The sequence below is a fragment of the Dasypus novemcinctus genome, chromosome 1, assembly GCF_030445035.2.
Source record: "Dasypus novemcinctus isolate mDasNov1 chromosome 1, mDasNov1.1.hap2, whole genome shotgun sequence".
NCBI lineage: Eukaryota > Metazoa > Chordata > Mammalia > Cingulata > Dasypodidae > Dasypus > Dasypus novemcinctus.
Window position 1 is genome coordinate 207951018 of NC_080673.1, and position 19616 is coordinate 207970633.

The window sequence follows — 19616 nt, forward strand, 5'->3', positions numbered from 1 at the left end:
GGCTCATGAGCCACAGTTCCGCCCTCCACTGCCGTCTCCCCAGCACCCCCTTTTCTTTCCCCTAAGGTTTACTTATTTTTTTATTTCTCTCCCCACCCTCCATGGTCTGCTCCCTGTGTCCATTTGCTGTGTGTTCTTCTGTGTCTGCTTATTTTCTCATTAGGTGGCCTGGGAACCCATCCTGGGACCTTCTGGAGTGCGAGAGAGGCGATTATTCTCTTGAGCCACCTCAGCTCCCTGGTCTGCTGTGTCTCTTGTTTCTTCGCTGTGTCTCTCTTTGTTGTGTCATGTTGCTGCGCCAGCTCTCCTGCACGGGGCAGCAGTCCTGCGTGGGGCAGCACTCTGCACAGGCCAGCTCTCCGCACAGGCCAGCTCGCCTCCACCAGGGGGACCTGGGCGTTGAACCCTGGACCTCCTATATGGTAGGCGGGAGCCCAATTGCTTGAGCCACATCTGCTTCCCTCCCTGGCACCTTTGATGACCATCTTGCTTCAACACATGACTCTGACTGGTGAGCAAGCAGCCTTGAGTTGGACTCTTTAGGGCCTTTAAGTATAAGCTGCTATTCCAAATAAATACCTTTATAAAAGCCAACAGATTTCTGGTACTTTACATCCGCACCCCTTGGCAGACTAATACGTATGTATAGACCACGTTTTATTTTTCCATTCATCTGTTGATGGACACTTTTGTTTACTTCCATCTTCTGGCAAGTGTGAAAATGGTGCTAGACCGTCAATGTTCAAATGTCTGTTGGAGTCCCTGCTCTCAGTTCTTCTGGCTATAGGCCCAGTAGTGGTATTGCTGGGTCACATGGCAAGTCTACGTTCAACAACGTTAGGAACTGCCAAAGACCCCTCCACCATGGCTGGACCATCTGCATCCCACCACAGTGGAGAAGTGTTCCTATCTCTCCACAGCCTCTCCAGCACTTGTAGTTCTCTAGCTTTTTAATAGTAGTTATTCTGATAGGTGTGAAATGCTATCTATCTCATTGTAGCTTTGATTTGCAGTTCCCTGAACGCCAGTGATGCTGAACATTTTTTCATGTGCTTTTTGCCATTTGTATTTCTTCTTTGGACAAATGTCTATTCAAGTCTTTGGCCCATTTTTAAAGTGGATTGTTTGTCTTTTTGAGTTGTAGCATCTCTTAACGTATATATATATATTTTTTAAAGATTTATTTATTTATTTAATTCCCCCCCTCCCCCGGTTGTCTGTTCTCTGTGTCTGTTTACTGCGTCTTGTTTCTTTGCTTCTGTTGTCGTCAGCGGCACGGGACGTGTGGGCGGCGCCATTCCTAGGCAGGCTGCACTTTCTTTCGCGCTGGGCGGCTCTCCTTCCAGTCGTACTCCTTGCACGTGGGGCTCCCCTACGCGGGGTCACCCCTGCGTGGCAGGGCACTCCTTGCGTGCATCAGCACAGCTCATGGACCAACTCCACACGGGTCAAGGAGGCCTGGGGTTTGAACCGCGGACCTCCCATGTGGTAGACGGACACCCTAACCACTGGGCCAAGTCCGCTTCCCTCTTAACATATTTTTGATATTAAACCCTTATCAGATATGTGATTTCCAAATATTTTCTCCCATTGAGTTGGCTGCCTTTTCACCCTTTTGACAAAGTCCTTGGAGGTACAAAGTGTTTAGTTTTAAGGAGGTCCCATTTATCAATTTTTTTCTTTTGTTGTTCATGCTTTGGGTGTAAGGTCCAAGAAAACATCACCTATCACAAGATCTTTTTTTTATTTTATTTTATTTTTAAATTTATTTCTCTGCCCTCCCTCCCCCCCCCCCCCCATTGTCTGCTCTCTGTGTCCCTTTGCTGTGTGTTCTTCTGTGACCATTTCTATCCTTGTCAGTGGCACGGGAATCTGTGTTTCTTTTTCTCATAGCATCATCTTGTTGTGTCAGCTCTCCATGTGTGCGGCGCCATTCCTGGGCAGGCTGCACTTTCTTTCGTGCTGGGCGGCTCTCCCTATGGGTGCACTCCTTGCACGTGGGGCTCCCCTATGCGGGGGACACCCCTGTGTGGCACGGCACTCCTTGCGCGCATCAGCACTGCGCATGGCCAGCTCCACACGGGTCAAGGAGGCCCGGGGTTTGAACCACGGACCTCCCATGTGGTAGGCGGACGCCCTATCCATTGGGCCAAGTCCGCTTCCCTACCACAAGATCTTGAGGATGTTTCCCTACATTTTCTTCTAGTAATTTTATGGTCCTGACTTTTATGTTTAGGTCTTTGATCCATTTTGAGTTGATTCTTAGTAGGGAGTGAGATAGGGGCCCTCTTTCATTCTTATGGTTATAGATGTCCAGATCTCCCAGCACCATTTGTGGAAGGAACTGTTTTGTCCCCGTAACAGACTTGGTAGGTTTGTCAAAGAACAGTTGGCCATAGATATGAGGGTTTGTTTTTGGACTCTAAATTCTATTCCACTGATCAATGTATCTATAGTTACGCCAGTACCATGCTGTTTTGACCACTGTAACTTTGTAACACATTTCAAGGTTGGCAGTGAGAGTCCCCCCACATCACTGTTCTTTTGTTATACTGTTTCTGGCTGTTTGAGTGCACTTTTCCTTCCAAATAAATTTGGTAATTGCCTTTTCTGTTTCCGTAAAGTAGGCTGTTGGAATTTTGATTGGTATTGCATTGAATCTATGTCAGTTTGGGTAGGATTGACATTGTCACAATATTTAGTGTTCCAATCCATGAACAAGAAATGTCTTTCCATTTGTTTAGGTCTTTTGAGTCTTTTTGTTGCTATTGTAAATGGGATGTTCCCCCGATTTCCTCCTCATATTGTTCAATGCTAGTGTATAGAAAGTCTGCTGATATTTGTGTGTTTTTTTTTTTTTGGAAGCTTTTGTAAATATAATTTAAAATTATTTTGTACCAGTACAATATATTAATTTTACAAATGTAAAATTTTAGATATTTGTGTATTGATCTTGTATCTGGCCACCTTGCTGAAATCATTTATTAGCTCAAGTAGCTTTGTCATAGACCTTTTGGAATTTTCTAAATATAGGATCATTTCATTTGTCAATAGTGAGTTTTGCTTCTCTTTTCCTATTTAGATACCTTTGTTTATTTTTCTTGTCTAATTGCTCTGGCTAGAACTTCCAGCACAATGTTGAAAGACAGTGGTGACAGTGGGCATCCTTGTCTTGTTCCTGATCTCAGAGGGAAGCTTCCAACCTTTCCCCATTGAGTACAATGTTGGCTGTGGGTTTTTCATATATGCCCTTTATCGTGTTGAGGAGTTTTCCTTCTATTCCTATCTTTTGAAGTATTTTTATCAAGAGAGGATGCTGGATTTTGTCAAATGCCTTTTCTGCATTTATTGAGGAACCACTAAACTGTGTTCCACAGTGGCTGTACCATTTTATGTTCTCACCAGCAATGAATGAATGTTGCTATTTCTCCAGATCCTCTCTAGTACTTGTAATTTTCTGTTTTTGTTTTTTTTTAATAGTAGCCATTCTAGTGGGTGTGAAAAGGTATCTCATTTTGGTTTTGATTTGCATTTCCCTAATAGCTAATGATGTTGAGCATTTTATCATGTACTTACTGGCCATTTGTATAGCTTCTTTGTAGAAATGTCTATTCAAGTCCTTAGCCAATTTTTAATTGGGTTTTCTTTTTCTTGATGAGTTGTGTGAGTTCTTAACATATTGTGATTATTAAATCTTTATGAAATAAATGGCTTCCAAATATATTTTTTTCCATTCTGTAGGTTGTCTTTCTACTTTCTTGATAATGTCCTTTGATGCACAAAGATTTTTAATATTGAGGATGTCCCATTTATCTATTTTCTCTTTTGCTGTTTGTGCTTTTAGTGTGAAGTTGCAGAATCCATTGTCTAATTCAAGACCTGAAGATACTCCTGTATGTTTTCTTCTGGGAGTTTTATAGTTTTCATTTTTATATTTAGATCTTTGATCAATTTTGTGTTAATTTTCAAATATGGTGTGAGGTTAGGGTCCACTTTCCACTTTCATTGTATTGTAAGTGGATTTCCAGTTGTCCCAGCATCATTTGTTGAAAGACTATTTTTTCCCCATTTAGTGCCCTTGGCACCCTTTCCAAAAATCAACTGGCTGTAAGGAAGACTGTGGGAAGATGGCAGAGTGGGAAGCTCCAGGAATCAGTCCCACCATCAAAACAACTTTTTTTTTTTTTTTTTTATTTCTCTCCCCTTCCCCTTCCCTGCCCCAGTTGTGTGTTCTCTGTGTCCATTCGCTTTGGGTTCTTCTGTGTCCACTTCTATTCTTGTCAGTGGCTTGGGAATCTGTGTCTCTTTTTGTTATGTCATCTTGCTGCATCAGCTCTCCGTGTGTGCAGCCCCACTCCTGGGCAGGCTGCACTTTTTTCTGCACTGGGCGGCTCTCCTTGCGGGTGCACTCCTTGTGCATGGGGCTCTCCTATGCAGGGGACACCCGTGCGTGGCACAGCACTCCTTGAGTGCATCAGGACTGTGCATGGGCCAGCTCACCACATGGGTCAGGAGGCCCTGGGTTTGAACCGTGAATCTCCCATGTGGTAGGCAGACGCTCTATCTGTTGAGCCAAGTCCGCTTTTCCAAAACAACTACTGAGCTACAGGAACTGTCTGAATCAACTATTTAAAAACTCTGGAGTCTAATGGAATGCTCTGCAGCATCCAGAACAGAGCTAGATGCAGAGGCTGGTAAATTGTGGTGCGCACTGCGCATCCTCCGTGCAGCAGCTGCCATCTCCCACCCCCTTCATGGCCGGCAGCAGTGGGGGCTGCAGCCTGGCTGGTGCAGCTTGCCGGTGCCAGGGTGGGCTACAAAGACCCGGCCCCCCAAGGCCAGGGTATGTGGTCTGATCCCTGATCGCTGCTTTTGGTCAGCTCCTTCAGATGGCTGGGGGCTGCCTCTGAGAGGGAGGTGGCCTCGTTCCACCCCTCAGGGAAAAGCAGCAGAGGCGTCTTAGGAGGCAGTGTCTGTTTTTTTATCCTGTTCTCATTTTCTACTACCTGTTTGGGAGCAAACATAGTTTGAAAAAGTTACAAATTGATAACTGCAGCCCTCAACAATATAAAACTGAGCAATTCCAGAGGAATGGAAGAACTAGAATTCCAGAGTCATAACAACATAATACATAGAATAACAAGCTATCAACAAAAAAAATTACAGAACACATAACACAGGCAAGTATGGTCAGAGATGGGAATTAAGGAAACAAACTGTGTAGCTAAAAAGTATAGTAACTGAAATAAAAAACTCATTTGATGGTGTGGCAGTTTGAAATTATTTTATGAATCCCAAAAAGAGAAATATGTTGTGAACTAATCTATTCCTCTGGGAGTGATACCCTTTGATTGCATTACATTCACTCGAGGGGCCTTTGATTTGATTCCTTGGTATGATTGATTTAGGGCTTTCGGTTTGGACTATATCAATGAGGTGTGACTCAAGTTGAGTCTCTGCCCTCTTGCTGGTTCTGATATAAACAGAAACACAAAGACTCAGACAGACACAGGAAAAGAGAGCGCTGCGATTTTTGATCCTGCCATGTGACAGAAAGGAGAGATTCAACAGCTGAGGCCCTGGGGGGAGAGGAGACATTTGCCTGACAGCTTGCAGCTGAAATCCGGAAGAAAGCAGAGCAGCCAAGCCTGAGAGAAGAGGCCTGGTAGGAGACAAGCTCTGAGCCTGGTTGCCCTCCGCAGAGCTCTGGGAGGTGGAGGGGAAGGCAGAGTCCAGGTGGAGACCGCCGCCCTCTTGCTTGAACACGTGGCAGCAGACTTGGGTGAGAAAGCACCTCTTATGGTGCCTCGAGTTGGACTTTTCATGGCCTCGGAACTGTAAGCTTTTACTCCCAAATTAATACCTTGTATAAAAGCCAACACATTTCTGGTACTTTGCATCAGCAACCCTCTGGCAAACTAAAACAGAAATATTCAACAGCAGATTTGAACAGGCAGAAGAAAGGATCAGTGAACCTGAGGGCAAGACAATTGAAATCCCGAGTGAGGAGCAGAAAGTAAAAATGAAGAGCAATGAGCAGAGCCCAAAACACCCGTGGGACACACATGTTCAATATGTGCATGTTGGAGTCACAGAAGGACAAGAGAGAAGGAAGCGGGCAGAAAAAGTATTGGAAGAAATAATGGCCAAAAATCTCCCCAATCTGATGAAAGACATGAATATACACACCCAGGAAGCTGAAGGAACTCCAAACAGGATAAACTATAAGGGATCTACATGAAAACATTGTAGGAAAATTGTCAAAATCCAAAGACAGAGGATTCTGAAAGCAGTGAGAGAAGTGACTTGTCATGTACAAGGGAGACTCAACAAGATTACCTGATTTCTCACCTGAAACCAAGGAAGCCAGAGGCAGTGGGGTGGTGTATTAAAAGTCCTTGGGGAAAATACTGTCAACCAGGAATTATATATCTGACTAGATTATCCTGTAAATATGAAGAAGAAATTAAGGCATTTACAGATAAACACTAAAAGCATCTGTTATGAGAGGACCTGCCCTACAAGAATGCTAGAGGGAGTCATTCAGGCTGACATAAAATGACACTAGATGGTAACTTGAAGCCATAAGAGAAGCAAAGAACACTGGTAAAGGTTCATGTGTAAATATGAAATCCTGGATTATTGTACTTTTGGTTTATAACTGCTTTATACTTCCTTATGACTTAATAAGCCAATGTGTAAAAATATTTAAAATCTATGCTAATGGGCCAACAATGTATAAAGATGTAACCTGAGATGATAATATAATAGAGGGGGAGATGGAGATATATAGGAGTAAAGCATATATATTCTACTGAAGCTAGGTTGTTACTAGTTGAATTAAATTGTTATATGAGATGTAATGGTAAATACAAAGATAACCATTAAGAAAATAACTAAGATATAGAGGGAAAAAGAAAGAAGGGAATCAAAATGGTGTACCACGAAAAAGCAGCAAATTATAAAAAAAAGAGGCAGGAATGGAGTAATTGAACAATGAAAAACATACAAGATGTACAGGAAACAAATGGCTGAATAGCAGAAGTAAATCCTTCTTCCTCAGCTATTAATATTATCTTAAATACCAATGGATTAAATTCCCACTATAAAAGGCAGAGATCGGCAGATTAGATGAAAAAGCATGGTCCATCTATGTTTTTCAGAAGAGACTCACTTTAGGGACAGAGACACAAAGAGATTGAAAGTAAAAGGGTGGAAAAGGTATTCCACTAATCAGTAATGCTGGAGAGGTTTTATTATTATCAGACAAAATGGAGTTTGTCAAAAAAGAATGTGAGAAAAAAGATATTACATATTGATAAAAGGTCAATCCAGTAAAAAGGTATAACAGTGATAAGCATATATGCATCTCACAACAGAGCCACAAAATATATGAAGTAAAAATTGACAGCATTGTAGGGAAAAATAGTTCTACAATAGTAGTTGTAGACTTTAATACACCAATTTCAATAACTGATAATACATCTAAGCAGAAGTTCATTAAGGAGATGGAGGTCTTGAACAACAGCATTGAACAGACCTAAACGGGCATGTTTAGAAGCCTCCACCCAGCAACAGCAGAATACACATCCTTCTCAAGTGCACCTGTAACATTTTCCAGGGCAGACCATAGGTTAGGCCACAAATCAAATCTTAGTAAGTGAGAAAATATTGAAATCTTGCACAGTATCTTCTCGAATCACAATGGATTAATGCTAGAAATCAGTAACAGAAGGAAAACTGGAAAATTTACAAATATGTGGAAATTAACACATTAGTTGTAGCACTTTGGCATTATTTATGCATTCCAACTATAGATATTGGATTATGTTTGTAAACTTGTCTGCTCCTCTGGGCATATTAGATTATATTGGATTCAGAGGTTTCACTCTTTCTTGATTAAATAATGATTAAGGCTTCGAATGGCCCACGTCAGTAGGATGTTGCCCAGAGAAACTGCACTACAGAGAAGGGAGAACAATGAAAATGAAAACAAAATACTAAAACGTAATGCGATGCAGAGAAGGCAGTGCTCAGAGGGCAATTTGTAGCTGCAAATGCCTATGTTAAAAAAGAAAGATCACAAACCAATAACCAAACTTTACACCTAAGGAAACTAGAACAGGAAATAGTAAAGATTAGAGCAGAGATAAAGGAAACAGAGATTAGAAAAAGAATGGAGAGAGTCAACAAAACCCAAAGGTGGTGTTTTGAAACATCAAACCTTTAGCCAGACGGGCAAAGAGAGAAGGCACAAATAACTAAAATCAGAAATGAAAATGGGAATATTATTACTGACCTTATAAAATAAAAAGGATTAAAATGGCACCATGAACAATTATATGCCAACAATAGCCTAGATGAATTGGACAAATTCCTAGAAACATGTAAATTACTTAACCTGATGCGGGAAGAAATAGAAAATTTCAACAGACCTATAGTAAGAAAAGAGATTGAATGAGTAATGAAAAACCTCCCAACAAAGAAAAGTCCAAGACCCAATGGGTGCACTGCTAAATTCTAGCAAACATTTAAAGAAGATTTAACACCAGTCCTTCTCAAACTCTTCCAAAAAAGCCAAGAGGAGGGGTCACTTCCCGACTCAGTCTATGAAGTCAGCATTACTCTGTTACCAAAGCCAGATAAAGACAGCACAGGAGAAGAAAATTAAAAACCCATATTCCTTTTGAATATAGATGCAGAAGTCATCAACTAGATACTAGCAAACCTAATCCAATAGCATATTTAAAGCATTATACATTATAACCAGGTGGGATTTTATTCTGGGACTGCAAAGATGGTTCAACATAAGAAAATCAATGTAATAATCCATGTTTATAGAACAAAAGGGAAAAAAAAGCACACAATCATCTCAATTAATGCAGAAAAGGCATTTTACAGAACCCAACGTCCTTTCATGATAAAAACACTCAGAAAACTAGGAATAGAGGGGAACTTTCTCAACACAATAAAGGGCATTCATGAAACCCACAAGTATCATTCTCAACGGTGAAAGCTGAAAGCTTCGCCCCTACGATCAGGGACAAGGCAAGGGTGCCCACGGTTATTCAACGCCGTGCTGGAAGTTTTAGCGAGAGCAATCAGGCAAGAGAAGGAAATAAAAGACATCCAAACTGGAACAGGAGAAGGTAAATTATCCCTCTTCGCAGGGGACATGATTCTGTATATAGAAAATCCCGGAGATGCTACTAGAACTAAAAAGAATTCAGCAAAGTTGCAGGATACAAGATAAACATGCAGAAGTCAGTTGGATTTCTATGCATTAGTCATGAACAATCTGAAAAGATACCTAAACAATTCCATTTACAATAAGACCTAAAAGAATAAAATATTTCAGGTTTAATTTAACCAAGAAGGTGAAAGACTTGTACACTGAAAACTACAAAACATCATTGATAGAAATTAAAGGAGACCTAAATAAATGGATAGACCTCCAGGGTTCATGGATGGGAAGACTAAATATTGTTAAGATGTCAATTCTGCCTAAAGCAATTTACAAATTCAGTGCAATCCCTACCAAAAATCTGACAATACTTTTTTTGCAGAAATGGAAAGCTAATTCTGAAACCCATAGGGAATTGCAAGAGACCCCAAATAGCAAAGACGGTCTTGAAAAAAACGACAGAGCTGGAGGACTCACCCTTTCTTCCTGATTTCAGAACCTACTACAAAGTTACAGTAATTAAATCAGCGTGGCACTGGTAAGAGGATGGACGCGTAGTTTGGGGAATAGAACCGAGAGCCCAGCATTAGACCCACACGTCTGCGGCCTGCTGATTTATTTATTTATTTTAATTTTAAAAATTTATTGAAGTATATCACTCATACATAAACATACATAAACAATAAGTGTATAGTAACAGTTGTGAACTTACAAAACAAACATCACATGGGTCTCTCTTAACTTGCCACACCACCAATATCTTGCATTGTTGTTTAACATTTTTGACTAAGATTACAGACCATTGTCAAAATATTATTACTAACCAAAGTATTTTTCCCCCAACCCACCCTATTATTATTATCTTTATATCACTTATATATGAGCATACATGAACAGTAAGTGTACAGTAAAAGTTGTGGACTTAAAAGCAAACAAGCATAACATCATACGGGGTTCCAAATAGTAACCCTCCAACACCTTGCATTGTTGTGAGACATTTATTACTAATTATGAAAGAATATTGTCACAATCTTCCTACTACGTATAGTCCTTCTCTTACATTTGGTGTATTTTTCCTCCCTATTATTGTTTTTTATTTTTGTATTTTATTTTTTTCATATTAAACTTCTTTTTGAAACTGAATCTTTACAACATATTTAAAATGTCATGTCCCACAAATGTATATTTTAAAAAAATTCCATATGCAATTATTGGCACAGAAAATTAAGAATATAATCAGAACTAAGCTATATATATATATATCCAAATTCATGTCAATACCCTGGCATACCTGAGTTACCAAGTTGTTGGTTTCCAGATGGTGTGAAACATTTTTCATCCACTTAATGGAGGACACAGCCCATCCAGAAAGAACGACTGTGGTTGATAGACGCTCTCCCCAAAGATGAGCGGACGTCCTCAGCAGGATTAAGACTTGCCTTCAGGGCTTCTTCTAGGTGGACGTCAGTCCGTGATGTCAGGAAGGGTTCCCATAGAGCAAGGCACTGTTCAGAGCAGCTGATATTCTCCTCAGCCGTATCAGTAAATGCTGACTTGATACCACTTTGCATAGTTTCTTTCCATCTTTCCCAATCTGCTTTCAGAGCATTATTAGCACATTACACTTTATCTTCAAGTTTTCCAATCTCTTCTTTAAGCAGATCAATATCCGCCTTTTCATAGGGCAAAGCTTCAACTTTGGAATCCAGTTCTGCTTGAACTCGGTCTCTTCTTTTCATAACACGCATTAACATTTCACTGTAAAGCACATACTCGTGGACCACAGGAGGCAGGGCTTCTGAGCGTCCCTACATCCGATTTTCAGCGGCTTCAGAGCGTTTACCGATGCAGGCAGCAGCACCTTCCTGGCGTCCACGAGATCCTCTTCTGTTGCCGGCCACAGGCTATGAATTGGGCCATATTCTTTCATTTCATCAAAACGTTCCTTTTCTTCCTTGTAAGTTCTCTGTGATACTTTATCTATCAAATTTATTTTCTGGCTAAATGTTTCAATAAGACTATGCATATCCATGAGCTCCTCTGGATATGCTCCTCTGGAGCGGTTTTTAACTCCTCTCATTGAAAATGCAACAGCTCTGATGTTTGCCCCATTCGACTCAGCAGGGCCTTGCTTCTGGTGAGAAGAGAGTCCCCAAGCTTGTGCAGCAAGAAAAACTTTGAAGTCTTGATGAAGTGTGAAAGTTGGGTGAGCAGCAATTCTGGTTTTACAATAAATCAAATGCATCTTAAAAAAAAAAAAAAAGCCCATTGCCAGTCCCAAGGAGGTACACAGGCTAATGACCGCTGATTATCTGTGGCTGTTACCTGGGTGCTGTGTTTTTATCAGTGTGGAGGTTTTCTCACTGCTCTCTGGTGATGACTTTTATTGACAACTTTTGCTCAACAACAGAATTAAAGCCTTTTTGTTCCCTGGAAAAAAAAAACAAAACACTTGTGCAATGCCTGCCTGCGCGTCTCAATGAACTCATCAGCAAAGTGTTCCACCATTCCTTCCACTATGAACTTTTCTGGCCATGGTGGAATGATCAGGGTAAGATGTGCTTCTTCACGTTTTCTCGAAGGAAGTCTTGGTAACGTCTTCTAACTTCAAATTCACTGGAGTCAAGCTCCCCACGAGATGTCTTGGTGATGATCCTGTAATAATCAAAGTCTCGATTGTAGTAACGTGGCCTCAGGTTCATCAGCTAATGAACAGGGCCTTCAGATCTGGCTCATCTTCAGACTCGATTTGGTTTATCATTGATCAAGGGGACGTTGGCATCACAGGGCGGGAAGAATTCATGTCTCTCAACGAAGCACTCTTACTGAACTCCTCCAGGTTCTCCTCGTCTTCGTCCAGACCCAGCACCTTGGCCTGCAGCAGGCGGACGAGCTGCTGCTGCCCGCGAGCCGGGCGCCACCTCCTGGGCTCTTGGCGCTGGTGCCCCCGGCCGGGAGGCCCACGGAGCGCGGCTGTGGTGCCCGGCGCTTGCCCTCCATCCCGAGAGTGTGAGCCCGGCCAGCCCAGCTCCCCCGAGCGTGCTTACTGTTTTTTCGGATATATTTTTTATGACAGAAGTTGTAAACTTACAAAACAATCACGCACATGTGCAGAATTCCCAAACAGCACCCCTCCATCAACACAGCACACTGTGGTGGAACATTGGTTACAGATTATGAGATAATGTTATCTGATTGTTACCAGGTCCATAGTGCACATTTGGCACACTTTCCCCATACTCCCTCATTATCAACACAGCACATCGTTGGCATAGATGCAGGAATATTACCTTATTATGACTAACCACAGTCCATAGGCCACTCCAGCTGTATTTTCCCATGCTTCTCCACATTCCCACCACCCTGCAATAGTGACGTATTTCTGCTCTAGGTCACAAAGGACACTCTTGCATCTGTACCATCAACCACAATTCTCATCCACCTCTGGGTTTACTGTGCTATTCAGTTCCTAGATTATTCTCTAGCATTCTGTCAATTGGCATTTACATACCTAGACTACCATTTTCAGCTACATCCCCATTTATAAACCAGCTATTACTATTTGTTACCATCTGCTGTATACATTTCCACATTTTTACAGTAAAGCTAATGAAAACTTCTACAACAATAAACATCAATAGTCCATCTCAGTCCTCCTGTTATCTCTTTTAAGAATCCACTACCTACCACCAGGTCTTGAAGATATTTTCCTACAATTTCTTCTAGAAGCTTTATGGTTCTTGCTTTTATTTTTAGGTTTTTGATCCATTTTGAGTTAATTTTTGGATAAGGTGTGAGATAGGGGTCCTCTTCCCTTCTTTCAGCTATGGATGTCCAATTCTATCAGCACCATTGGCTGAAAGGATATTTCTGCCTGAGCTGTGTGAGTTTGACAGGCTAGTCAAAAATCACTTGACCGTATGTATGAGAGTTTGTTTCTCAACCATAAATTTGGTTCCATTGGTCTATGTGTCTGTCTTTATGTCAGTACCATGCTGTTTTTACCACCACAGCTAGGTAATATAATTTAAAGTCTGGAGATGAAGGTTCACTTTTCCTTTTCAATATGTTTCTGGCTTTTCAGGACCCTTTACCCTTCCAAGTAAATATGATAATCGTGTTTTCAATTAAAAAAAAGTGCTGGTGGAATTTTTATCAGGATTGCATCGAATCTGTATATTAATTTGAGTAGAATTGACATCTTAATGATATTTAGTCTTTCAGTCCATGAGCATGGAATGTTCTTCCAGTTATTTAGGCCTTTTTAAATTTCTTTTAACAATGAGTTGCAATTTTCTGAATACAAGTGCTTTACATCATTGGTTGAGTTTATTACTAATTGAATTTTTCTGTCATATTTTATTTTCACCACTCTTTTGACACTTTTAGTTATTTTTACTGATGTAATCTTCATTTCTAGACTCTCTTCCAGGCCTCTCCTGTCTTCTTTTCAGTCTCTAGCACACCCTCAGTATTTCCTGAAAATCTGGTCTCTTGGTTAGAAATTCTCTCAGTTTCTGTTTATCTGTGAATATTCTAATCTCGCACTCATTTTTGAAAGACAGTCTTGCTGGATATAAGATTCTTGGCTGGAAGTTTTTCTCTTGTAGTATTTTAAACATATCATATCACTGTCTTCCTGCCTCCATGGTTTCTGGTGAGAAATCAGCACTTAATCTTATTGAGGCTCCCTTCTATGTCGTATTAGTCAGTGTTCTCTAGGGAAACAGAATCAATAAGAGATATCTGTCAATAGTATGCGATTATACAAGAATCTCTCATGCAGCTGTGGGGATGCACAAGTCCAGGTTCCACAGGCAGGCAATGAAAGTCCAATGAAGGTTCTTGACGAGTTCTGGGAGATGCTGTCCAAAGAGGAGCTGGGAAATTCTCTCTCAATGCTGGAATCACTTCTCCTTTTAAGGGATTCAGCTGATTGGGTTAAGGGTCATTCATTGCTGGTGGCAATCTCCCTGATTGATGTAATTATAACCAGCTATCTGTGATTTACCACTGCAGAAAAGTCAATGGTGACTAAAGTCCATAAATGCCCTTGTAGTACAGTTAGCCCAGTGCTTGCTTGACCAAACAACTGGGCACAGTTACCTGGCTGAGTTGACACAATAGCCTAACCATCACATATGTTATGCATTGCTTTTCTCTTGCTGTTCTCAGAATACTCTTTGTCTTTGGCATTTGACATTCTGGTTAGTATGTGTCTCACAGTTGGTCTATTCAGATGGGAGTATGTTGTGCTTCTTGGACATGGATATCTATGTCCTTCAATAGGGTTGGGAAATTTTCTACCATTATTTCTTCAAATAATCCTGGTGCCCATTTTCTGTTCTCTTCTTCTGGGACACCCATGACACATATGTTTGTATGTCTTTTGCTATCATTTAGTTCCCTGAGACCTTGCTCAATTTTTTCAATTTTTCATCTGTTCTTTTGTATGTTCACTTTTAGAGGCCAATCCTTTCTTTGCCTCTTCAAATCTGATATGATTCCAATATGTATTTTTTAAAAGATTTATTTCCCCCTCCCCCCATTGTCTGCTCTCTGTGTCCATTCTCTGTGTGTTCTGTGTCTGCTTGTGTTCTCCTTGGGCGACTCTGGGAACCAATGCTGGGACCTTCTGGAGTGTGAGAGAGGCAATCATTCTCTTGCACCACCTCAGCTCCCTGTTTTGCTATGTCTCTTATTGCCTCTCCTCTGTGTCTCTTTTTGCATCATCTTGCTGTGCCAGCTCTCTGTGTGCTGGCACCACTGCACAGGGCGGCACTCTTGCGTGGGGGGGCACTCCTGTGTGGGCCAGCACTCCATGTGGGCCAGCTTGCCGCATGGGCCAGCTTTCCTTCACTAGGAGGCCCTGGGCACCGAACCCTGGACCCCCTAAATGGTAGATGGGAGCCCACCTGCTTGAGCCACATCTGTTCCCTCCAAAGATTTTTTAAATTTCACTTATTGTGCCTTTCATTCCCTTAAGATCTGCTATTTTTCTATTTATGCTTTTCAAATTTTTCTTTGTACTCATCCAATGTCTTCTTAATATCCTTAATCCCTTTAGCCATTTCATTGAATTTATTAAGGAGATTTGTTTGAACATCTATAATTAATTGTCTCAACTCCTTTATGTCATCTGGAGGCTTATTTTCCTCCTTTAGCTGGGCCATAGCTTCCTGTCTCTTGGTGTGGATTATAATTTTTTATTGGTATCTTGGCATCTAGCTTACTAAAGTATTTATTCTGGGTGCATTTTTTCTCTTTAATTTAGAACTCCCTGCCCTTTTCTCCTTGCTGCTTGTAGCTGGTGCTGTAAGCTGTGGAGGCTCAAGCTTGCCCTCGTTGCCTCAGGGACCGATGAAGCTTCTTCCAACTTTCTCCTTTGCCAGGGAAAGGGTCAGAGTCACAGCTGTGTGGAATAATGCAAGTCATGCAGGCCTAGACTGGAGTTGCCCAGAAAGACTGACGAAGCTTCACGCCCCTTTCTCCCCTGCCTGGGGCAGGGATGGAGCTGCAGGTGTGGGAAGCAGTCTATGCCATGCGGGTCCAAGATGACCGCAGTTGCCCCGAGAGACACTGGACTGTTCAGTCTGTGCTAGCCAAAGGTGCCTGCAGTTACCTGGATAGGCTGGAGCAGCCCCCGCCAGCCTCCCCCCTGCCAGAGGTGGGCTGAAGCCTAGGCTAGAGCTGCAGGCTGATCTGGGTGAGAGAAGCCGGTTCCCACCAGCGCTGTGATTTCAGTCAGCCCTGCTTCCCCTCCGGCTGGGGGCAGAGCTAAGATGGTGGCTCTCTCCTCCTTCTGACTCGGACAAGCTCAACCTTGAGCTGTTCTCAGGATCATACTGTAACCCGCTGAGTTTACTCCTCAGTAGCTGAAGGTGGCGCGCAGCCGTCTCTTCCTCCCCGGTTTTTGAGAAGTGGAGCTTCCATTCCTGCCACGGAAGAGCTCCCGAGGCAGCTTGTGCCTCCAGTGGAGGATGGCCCCGGTCTCCGGGGCGTGGAGCCTCTACTCACAAGTCGTCTCCTCCTTCCATTCCTTCAAGGATGTGGCAGGATGCTCTTCTGGTCTCCTGGGGCCCCCAAACAGCTGGTTTAGAGAGCTTTGCCCTGGAGCAGGAGCTGACTCTAGGAGCTCCTCACTCTGTGCCATCTTGCTGGTTGTCTCCAGCCTGTTGATTTTTCACAAGGGTCTTTGTCCCTTCAAGGTGGAGTGTGTGGGGATACCTGGCGAGATATAAGCCAGTAGGTGATGTGTAAGACGGCTGCCAGGAAACACCACGTGCCTAGGCTGGGGGGAGCCCTGATCGCAAGAACTGCCTGCCAGTTTCTGAGTACCAAGCACCAAGCACATCCCAAGAACTAAGTACCAAGCACCGAGCACATCCCCCAAGAACCAAGTACCAAGCACCGAGCACCATCCCCCAAGAACTAAGTACCAAGTACCGAGCACCACCCCCAAGGCAGTAAGTACCATGCGCTGAGCTCTCAGGGCCGGGTCTTCTCTGTGGGAGGCACAGCTCGACATGCTGGAGGAGCACAGGGTAGTGCTGGCATTTGAAGCAGTGTCTGTGTTCCCTTAATTTAAAACGTTGCAAATTCCAGACTGCTCTGAGGTTATGAAATGAACAGCACAAAGGAGAGAGCACTTGGGTGCTTGGGTTTTGGAGGCCGGGTTCCTGGAGAAGGAACCGGCCGGGGAGCCGGGCAGGAGGTGGGACTCAGTCCCCGCAGCGGGAACGTCTGGATTCAGGCAGAGCGGGTGGTGAGGACGTGCGAGCGCCTGCTGTGTGCGTGACACACCCAGGGCCCGAGTGGAGGTGATGAGGGCGTGGCGGGGGTGGGGGGCACAGGTGCTTGACCCCCCTGCTGGGCTGGGGGGCCCAGGGGTTATGTGGCCTTGGTCCTCAGGGCCACTGAAGCGTCCTTGTGAGGGTCGGGGCAATGCGACCCCCTTTTTGTTCTAAAGGTGCCATATTCTGGGGGTGCTGGGTTGAGGGGTGCAGAGGCATGTGGGAAGTGGGAGCTGCCTGCTCAGGCCCTGTTGGTGTCCTGACCGGCGGTGCTGCGCTTGAGCTGGGGTGCAGGGTCGAGCCAGGTGGAGGGAAGTCGATTCGATTGGCTCATCCACCTCTCTAGCTACCCGTACCGCTCTCCATACGCACCTGTGCTGCATTCCTGTGTGTTCCTGCCCCTCTCCTGAACGTAACTGTGGCCCTCTCCTGGACGTACCTGTGCCCCTCTCTGGACGTACCTGTGCCCCTCTCCTGGATGTACCTGTGCCCCTCTCCTGGACGTACCTGTGCCCCTCTCCTGGACGTATCTGTGCCCCTCTCCTGGACGCCCCTCTCCTGGATGTACCTGTGCCCCTCTCCTGGATGTACCTGTGCCCCTCTCCTGGATGTACCTGTGCTCCTCTTCTGGATGTACCTGTGCCCCTCTCCTGGATGTACCTGTGCCCCTCTCCTGGATGTACCTGTGCCCCTCTCTTGGACGTACCTGTGCCCCTCTCCTGGATGTATCTGTGCCCCTCTCCTGGATGTACCTGTGCCCCTCTCCGTACATACCTGTGCCCCTCTCCTGGACGTACCTGTGCTCCTCTCCTGGATGTACCTGTGCCCCTCTCCTGGATGGACCTGTGCCCCTCTCTTGGACGTACCTGTGCCCCTCTCCTGGACGTACCTGTGCCCCTCTCCTGGATGTACCTGTGCCCCTCTCTTGGACGTACGTGTGCCCCTCTCCTGGACGTACCTGTGCCCCTCTCCTGGACGTACCTGTGCCCCTCTCTTGGACGTACCTGTGCCCCTCTCCTGGACGTACCTGTGCCCCTCTCCTGGATGTACCTGTGCCCCTCTCCTGGACGTACCTGTGCCCCTCTCTTGGACGTACGTGTGCCCCTCTCCTGGATGTACCTGTGCCCCTCTCTTGGACGTACGTGTGCCCCTCTCCTGGACGTATCTGTGCCCCTCTCCTGGATGTACCTGTGCCCCTCTCTTGGACGTACCTGTGCCCCTCTCCTGGACGTACCTGTGCCCCTCTCTTGGACGTACGTGTGCCCCTCTCCTGGACGTACCTGTGCCCCTCCCCTGGATGTACCTGTGCCCCTCTCCTGGACGTACCTGTGCCCCTCTCCTGGATGTACCTGTGCTCCTCTCCTGGATGTACCTGTGCCCCTCTCCATACGTACCTGTGCCCCTCTCCTGGATGTACCTGTGCCCCTCTCCTGGATGTACCTGTGCCCCTCTCTTGGATGTACCTGTGCCCCTCTCCTGGATGTACCTGTGTCCCTCTCCGTACATACCTGTGCCCCTCTCCTGGATGTACCTGTGCCCCTCTCCTGGATGTACCTGTGCTCCTCTCCTGGATGTACCTGTGCCCCTCTCCTGGACGTACCTGTGCCCCTCTCCTGGACGTACCTGTGCCCCTCTCCTGGATGTACCTGTGCCCCTCTCCGTACATACCTGTGCCCCTCTCCTGGATTACCTGTGCCCCTCTCTTGGACATACCTGTGCCCCTCTCCTGGACGTACCTGTGCCCCTCTCCTGGATTACCTGTGCCCCTCTCTTGGACATACCTGTGCCCCTCTCCTGGATGTACCTGTGCCCCTCTCCGTACATACCTGTGCCCCTCTCCTGGATGTACCTGTGCCCCTCTCCGTACATACCTGTGCCCCTCTCCTGGATGTACCTGTGCCCCTCTCTTGGACGTACGTGTGCCCCTCTCCTGGATGTACCTGTGCCCCTCTCCTGGATGTACCTGTGCCCCTCTCCTGGACGTACCTGTGCCCCTCTCCTGGACGTACCTGTGCCCCTCTCTTGGACGTACCTGTGCCCCTCTCCGTACGTACCTGTGCCCCTCTCCTGGACGTACCTGTGCCCCTCTCTGGACGTACCTGTGCCCCTCTACTGGACGTACCTGTGCCCCTCTCCTGGACGTACCTGTGCCCCTCTCCTGGACGTATCTGTGCCCCTCTCCTGGACGTATCTGTGCCCCTCTCCTGGACGCCCCTCTCCTGGATGTACCTGTGCCCCTCTCCTGGATGTACCTGTGCCCCTCTCCTGGACGTACCTGTGCCCCTCTCTTGGACGTACCTGTGCCCCTCTCCTGGACGTACCTGTGCCCCTCTCCTGGATGTACCTGTGCCCCTCTCCTGGATGTACCTGTGCTCCTCTTCTGGATGTACCTGTGCCCCTCTCCTGGACGTACCTGTGCCCCTCTCTTGGACGTACCTGTGCCCCTCTCCTGGATGTATCTGTGCCCCTCTCCTGGATGTACCTGTGCCCCTCTCCGTACATACCTGTGCCCCTCTCCTGGACGTACCTGTGCTCCTCTCCTGGATGTACCTGTGCCCCTCTCCTGGACGTACCTGTGCCCCTCTCTTGGACGTACCTGTGCCCCTCTCCTGGACGTACCTGTGCCCCTCTCCTGGATT

General features: G+C 45.2%; 2 pseudogenes; both read right to left on the reverse strand.

Annotated features, from left to right (window-relative positions):
• Positions 1-10527: 10527 nt before the first annotated feature.
• On the reverse strand, positions 10528-11429 carry LOC139436145 (sorting nexin-7 pseudogene; annotated as a pseudogene).
• A 167-nt stretch (positions 11430-11596) lies between these two features.
• Positions 11597-12184, reverse strand: LOC101430192 (sorting nexin-7 pseudogene; annotated as a pseudogene).
• Positions 12185-19616: the final 7432 nt, after the last annotated feature.